We start from the raw sequence: 7,641 nt of genomic DNA, 5'->3' as shown, positions 1-7,641 counted from the left end.
GTGTTCAGCTTGCTCATTTTCAAACTAGCAGAAGAAGCCAGAAACTGCAGATCATTAATATGGCCATGGGGATATTTTGGAAGGCTCCAAACCCTGCTGAGACAGCCAAAATGGTGAAACAAAGAAACAAGACCAAACAAAACTTGTCCAGAAGAAGGGCTAAATGATATGGAGATAAGCAAGTTATCAGATATAGAGTTCAGAGTAATGATTATAAGGATACTGAAAAGCATGACAAAAGACATAAAAACAATAGAAAGAAACCAAAAATAAAATGAAATAAAACAATAAAAATGAATCAGGAATGAAAAACAACCAATTGGAAATAAAAATTAAATTTAAAAATCAACCAATTGGGAATCAAGAATGACATAGCAGAAATAAAGAATACACTGAAAGGAATAAACAGAAGATTAGAGGAAGCTGAGAACTGAATCAGTGAATTAGAAGACAGGGTAGAAAAATCACTCAATCAGAGAACCAAAAAGAATAGAAAATTAAAAAAACAGGAGGACAGTTTAAGAGAATTGTGGGACAATATGAAATGTAACAACATCTGCATCATAGGAGTACCAGAAGAAGAAGAAAGCGAGCAAGGGTTAGAAAATTGCTGGAAGAAATTATGGCAGAAATCTTCCCTAATTTGGTGAAGAAAAAGTCACACAAGTTCAGGAAGCAGAGAGTCCCAAGTAATAAGAACCTAACGAGGCTCACTCCAAGACATATCATAATTAAAATGCCAAAAATTAAAGACAAAGAGACAATCTTAAAAGCAGCAAGACAAAAATCAATGGGTTACTTGAAACATATTTCCCATAAGGCTCTCAGCTCATTTCTCTACAGAAATGCCACAGGCCAGAAGGGAATGGCATGAAAAATAAGGATCTGAAACCAAGACCACTCTATCCAGAAAGGCTATCATTCAAACTAGAAGGTGAAATAAAGAGCTTCTCCGACGGGGGGACGGGGAGGCTAAGGAAATATATGAGCGCCAAACAAGCATTGCAAAAAAAATAATAATAAAGGGACTGCTGTAACAGTAACAAGAAACAGAGAGAGAGAAACATAAGCATAATAAATTAAAATGGCAATAAATAAATACCTGTCAATGATACCCTTAAATGTAAATTGATTAAATGCTCCAATCAAAAGACACATGGTAGCTAAATGAATAAGAGAGCATTACCCAGCCCTGGACAGTTTGGCTCAGCAGTTAGAGCATCAGCCCACAGACCAGAGTCCCAGCGGTTCCCACTAAGGGCACGTACCTCAGTTGCAGTATGTTCCCAGCCCTAGGTGGGGTTGTGTGGGTGGCAACTAGTCGATGTGTCTCTTTCACATTGATGTTTCTCTCTCTGTCTTCCCCCATCTCTCCCTCCAGCTCTATCTGAAAATAATTGCAAATATGTTCTTGGGTGAGGATAAAAAAAAGAAAGAAAGAAAGAAAGCATTACCCATTTATATACTGTCTACAAGAGACCCACCACAGAACAAAAGACTCACACAGGATAAAGTGAAGGGATAAAACCCTCAAGGCAAAGGACTCAAAGTAACTCTCTCTCTCTCTCTCTCTCTTTCTCTCTCTCTCTCTCTCTCTCTCTCATAAGCCTGCACCTTCTGCACCTTTCCCCACCTCCTGCTTCCCCCAGGCACATTTTTTTTTTTTTTTTGCCTTTCTTCTTCTAAGCTCCAAGGGCCTTTCTTTTGTCTCTAAAACTTGTTTTCTGAGCCTACATAGCCCAGCTGGCTCACCTCTTCCATGACTCATTTCTACCTCCATGACACTCTAAATAAACTTCGCCTTGCATTTGAGTCTTGACTCTGAATTCTTTCTTAGCCAAAATTCAAGGACCGATGTCTAACATCTGATGCCGCTCACCATTGACAGTATTACCTAAATTGTCTTATTTAATTATTTTTTACATACTTAAAGATTTGAGGAAAAATACCAGATCCTATAGCATAACACAGAAGAGGAAAACAATTAAAATTGAGTCATTTAAATCACTGTCCTCAAAGTCCCATGGTCATCTCTACACAAGGACTATCTTCTTGGGTATCATTTTTTTTAAGTTCTGGCATGTACCATTCCTGGGAGCTCATTCTCTCTCTCTCTCTGTCCTTTCAAAGTTTCCGGGTCCCCAAAGCTATCCCAGAAGCTATTCCTATAGGTTCACATAAGCCAATAAAAATGTTAGGAATTTAGCAATCTCATTGTTAAATATAGACATTATTAAAAACTAAATTATATAAGCTTAGACTTAAGTAAATTATATTTTATAAAGTAATTAGTTGGTGCTCAGCTGGCAGCCTGGGGCAGAAGACTGCAGCAAGGAGTGGCTACCTGCTGTGGGCCATGCAGCCTCAGTCTCAGTCCTGTGGAGGCAGCAGTGGCCAGCATGTGGCTGGAAGGAGCAGGAATGGTGTAGTACCATAGCTGTATGAATTTGGCACCACTCCAGGGCAACCTCATGGTCCTAGCACAGAAAATGGTGACTGTGAAAACATGATAGGGAAGTTGTCTCTTCATAAATAGCACTTCATGCAGTTTTCTTCACTGGAACACAGAAGAGTATTACATGACACCATGAGATATCTGACAAAAAAGACATCAAGGATGTACTGGCAGTGATCCAAACACCTTGTTGTGGAACAACCTTTTTAAGAGATCTTGGCACTAATGGGCTAATTTCCTGTACTGAGTATCTTTTCTTGCTTACAATCTTCACTATACTCCAAAGTAGGTAAAGTTGACTTTAAAATGCCAGATGCAGATGGTGATAAGATGGTTGAGAAAGGGGAGTATTTTTAAGCTGCAGAAGATCATAAGTAAACAGGATATCTTGAGGAGGATAGCCAATAAAACAGAATGCCAGAAACCAACAATAAAAGAACCTGAAATTAACATAACCCTTCAGATACTTCTTTTGAAAAATGGGAGAAAGAAAACTTCACAGAATTTCACAAGTTTATGGAAAATCTACAAATGGAGGTCCAAGAAATGGAGTTCTTTCAGTTCTCTAAAGGTTTGAGTTTTATGAGAAAAGAAGACTGTAGAATGACGTTTGTTTGTTTTTTGTTTTGTTTTGTTTTTTCACTAACATTGAAAATAAAGACAGTTTATTGGGAAAATGTAAAAGAGAAGTTGTCAGCAGGAGAGAATGTTAGTTGGAACAAATTCAAGTCATTTCATCATTGCTCAACTCACATAGATGACTTTGCTATTGCTATGCAATATTTAATTGAGCTCATTGCCCTGTCAGATTAGCAGAGTTTAAGAGAGCTGTGAATGTGGCAACAAGACAGGAGCTCTCAAAGAATATTTTGGACACTGTCTTCAAGACCTTTGATTTGTATGGTGATGAATGTCTTAGTCACAGAGAACTTCTTGGTATGTTTTAAAAAAATAAGATGTGTCTGAATTTATGGGTACCACAACAACTAAGTGTACAAGAATACTGAAAATATAAAAGAAGTCTGGAAACAAGCTGGAAAGGTTTTTTTAGAAAAAGATCATGTGGAAATTTTATTGCTCTAAATGTCAGAATTTGGGATTGTTTAAAGTACCAGATGTTTATCTTCTTAAGTCTTCATTGATTTCCTTTGTAACATAAATATGCCTTGTATTTGCTTTCTGATTTAATACTTTCTTAGTAATATTTCATTAACAAACCTAGTAGAAATAAAAAGAAAGTATTTTTTATAAAACAGGTACGGTGTTCTGTCAGAAGGCCTAGAATTGAAGTAATGCCTTATACTTTGATAAAATGGAAAACCCAGTTATTCACTGACTTCTTAGATACAATAACACAATATGCTCTCTGGAGGGGTCAACAAATACTTAAAGAAGCAAGTAATTGATATACAATGCCAGTATCAATTCTACAAGTCCTGATATTACTAGTAGGAAAAATTAACATTTCAGGTTTTCTTGTGTGTATATCTTATATCTCCTAGACTTCTTATATATTTTATTCCAGTTAACAATATGTTAGTTGTCTTTGAAATAACATAAAAATTTCAATATTCTGGTGAAAATAGAGGCAGAGTGAATGGCAGCTGCACAGAAAATCTCCCAGGACCAAATGGAAATTACAAATGAAATAAAGACAAATCCTCAAAAAAAAGCAACAGTAAAGCAGTAGAACAAAATCATATAACCTGGGACACTGGTAGAATATGCAGAGATACGAGAGGGTGGCGGGCTGGGAACCCAGGGACAGAAGCAGTCTTGGCTGTGAGCAGCACCCTTGGGGAATAAAGACCAAACTCTCTCCACAATGCAGAGAGCCAGGACAGAGCTCTAAAAGAGCCACAGCCACTAACCTCAGAGCTACAGCAGAGGGAGGGCAGACTGGGCTGGAACTCTGTGGGGACACCCAGGATTTGGAGGACACTCAGAGTTTTTGCTGAGTTGTGGCCACAAAGACGGTAGCCCGTGTGCTCCTTCCCAGAACTGTGAGGAAAAACAGTAGCCCTCTCCTCAAAGAATCAACCTTTCCCAGGTGAGGCAAAGAAATGCAAATTGAGGCTCATTAACAACCAGCTTCTATCCCACCCTCTGGAAATCCTCCTACGCAGAACACAAGGGCGACCTTGCAAGGCACTGAGTAACTGAGACCACTAGCCTCCAGGAAGAAGCTAGAGCATAACTGAACCTTTCTTAGGATTGCAAATCTACCCAGAAAAGTAAGACTTGACAGTGATGTTTAATGTGGGCCAGCCAGGCTCATGCAAACCCAGTAGATGGAGTCACAAACAGCAAAACACCAACAACCACAGGGAAAATTTGCCAGGCTCGAAACCCAGTGAGATAACCAAAATGGTGAAACCAAGAAACAAATGCCAAAGAAAAGAACAAGAGAACTCTAACAAAGATGAGATCAATGAAATGTAGCTAAGCAAATTATCAGAGGTAGAGTTCAGAGCCATGATCTTGAGGAAGTTCAACAGCATGAATAAGGACATCAGCATCATAAGTAAAGATATAGAAACGTTGAAAACCAACCAAGTGGAAATGAAGAATAACATAGCAGAAATTAAGAACACATTGGAAGGACAAACCATCAGAGTAGAAGAAACTGAAGACCATATCAGTGAATTAGAAGACAGGTAGAAAATTAAACCAATCAGAAAACAAAAAGGAAAAAACAATTAAAAAACAGGAATATCGCATAAGAGAACTGGAAGACAACTGGAAACTTAATAACATTTGCATCATAGGAGTCCCCAAAGAGGAAAAAAATGGGCTTGGATTAGAGAATATATTTGAAGAAATAGTTACAGAAAACTTTCCTAAATTGGTGAAGGAAGAAGGCATTAAAGTGCAAGAAGCACAGAGAGCCCCAAGTCAGAAGAACCCAAACAGGCCCACACCAAGACACATAGTAATCAAAATGCCAAAAATTGAAGAAAAAGAGAGAATCCTAAAAGCATCAAGAGATAAGCAACAAGCTACCTACAAAGGAAACCCCATTAGGCTCTCAGCTGACTTCTCACAAGAAACAGTACAGGCCAGAAGGGAGTGGCATGACGTAATCAAGGTCATTAAAAAAAAAAATCTGAATCCAAGATTACTCTACCCAGCAAGGCTGTCATTCAAAATAGAAGGTCAAATAAAGAGCTTCCCACAAGGGAATACATTAGCACCAAACCAGAACTGCAAGAAATGTTAAAAAAAAAAAAAAAAAAAACAGCTGTGATTAGTAGAAGAAATAGGAAGAAATATAGAATCAAACTAAACAAAAATGTCAATAAATAGGTACATATCAATAATCACCTTAAATGTAAATGGACTGAATGCTCCAATAAAAAAGACAGAGTCGCTGATTGCATAAAAAGCATGAGTCATCTACATGTTGTTTACAAGAGACCCACCTCACAACAAAAGACTCACATAGGTTGAAAGTGAAAGGATGGAAAAAAATTTTCCAAGCAAAAATAGCTGGGGTAGTTAATACTCATATCTGATAAAACAGATTTCAAAATGAAGACCATAGCTTGAGACAAAGAAGGCCACTACATAATATTGAAAGGATCTATCCAACAGGAAGATATAAACTTGATTAATATATATGCACCCAATATAGGAGCACCAGCATATATTAAAAATCTTCTGGAGGACTTCAAAGGAGAAATTGACATCAATATAATCATAGCAGGGGACTTCAACACCCCGTTGACACCACTGGATAGATCTTCTAGACAAAAAATTAGCAAGAAAACAGTGACTCTAAATGAAGCACTAGATCAAATGGCTTTAATAGGTATCTACAGAGAATTACATCCCAAAACTACAAAATTGACATCTTCTCAAGTACACATGGGACATTCTCAAAGGTAGACCACAGGATAGGACACAAACTAAATCTCTACAAGTTCAAGAAGATTGAAATCATATCAAGCATCTTCTCAGGTCACAATGGCATGAAACTAGAAATCAATTGCAACAAAAACATGCGAACACATTTGAACACATGGAGGCTAAATAGCATGTTATTAAACACTGACTAGGTTACCATAGAGATCAAGGAAGAAATTAAAAACTTCCTGGAAACCAATGAAAATGAAGACACAACAACACAAAATCTATGGGATGCAGCAAAAGCAGTTCTGAGAGGAAAGCTCATAGCACTACAGGCCTACCTCAAAAAACAAGAAAAATTTCTAATTGTCTAACCTCACAACTTAAAGAACTAGAGAGCAAACAGAAAGAAAACCCCAGAGCAAGTAGAAGGAAGGAAATAGTAAAGATCAGAGCAAAAATAATGACATAGAGACCAAAAGAACAATTCAAAGGGTCAATGAAACAAAGAGCTGGTTTTACAAAAAGATTAACAAGATTGATGGACCCTTGGCTAGACTCACCAAGAAACAAAGAGAGAGAACTCAAATACACAAAATCAAAAATGAAAGAGAAGTAACAACTGACACCACAGAAATCCAAAAGATAGTCAACAACTACTATGAACAATTATATGGGAACAAATTCAACAATCTAAGCAAAATGGACAAATTTCTAGAAACACACAGTCTCCCAAAACTGGATAGGGAAGAGATAGAAAACTTGAAGAGACCAATAACAACTAAGGAAATTGAAGATGTAATCAAGACTCTCCCAGCAAACAAAAGCCCAGGTCTGGATGGATTCTCGGGTGAGTTTTACCGAACATTCAAAAAAGAACTAACATCCATTCCCCTCAAACTATTTCAAAATATTTAAGAAGAAGAAAGACTTCCAAACTTGTTTTATGAGCCCAGCATAATTCTAATTTCAAAACCGGAAAAAGACACTAAAAAGAAAGAAAAATACAGGCCAATATCCCTGATGAACATAGACGCCAAAATCCTGAACAAAATACTAGCAAATTGGACCCAGAAATTAATCAAAATAATTATTCACCATGACCAAATGGGATTTATCCCAGGGATGCAAGGCTGGTACAATATTTGCAAATGAATAAACATAATACATCACATAAACAAAATAAATAATAAAAACCACATGATCATATCAATAGACGCTGAAAAAGCATTCAACAAAATCCAGCACCCATTTCTGATAAAAAACACTCAGCAATCTGGGAATAGAGGGATCATATCCTGACATAATAAAGGCCATACATGAAAGACCTAGGCCAA

At 37.3% G+C, this 7,641-nt stretch overlaps 1 pseudogene; it reads left to right on the top strand.

Moving 5' to 3' along the window:
• Positions 1–2,587: 2,587 nt before the first annotated feature.
• On the top strand, positions 2,588–3,462 carry LOC118638032 (annotated as a pseudogene).
• Positions 3,463–7,641: the final 4,179 nt, after the last annotated feature.

Source organism: Molossus molossus, unplaced genomic scaffold (genome assembly GCF_014108415.1).
Source record: "Molossus molossus isolate mMolMol1 unplaced genomic scaffold, mMolMol1.p scaffold_m16_p_20, whole genome shotgun sequence".
NCBI classification, from domain to species: domain Eukaryota; kingdom Metazoa; phylum Chordata; class Mammalia; order Chiroptera; family Molossidae; genus Molossus; species Molossus molossus.
The sequence above is the reverse complement of the archived record's forward strand: the minus strand, read 5'-3'. Positions and strand labels throughout refer to the sequence as shown.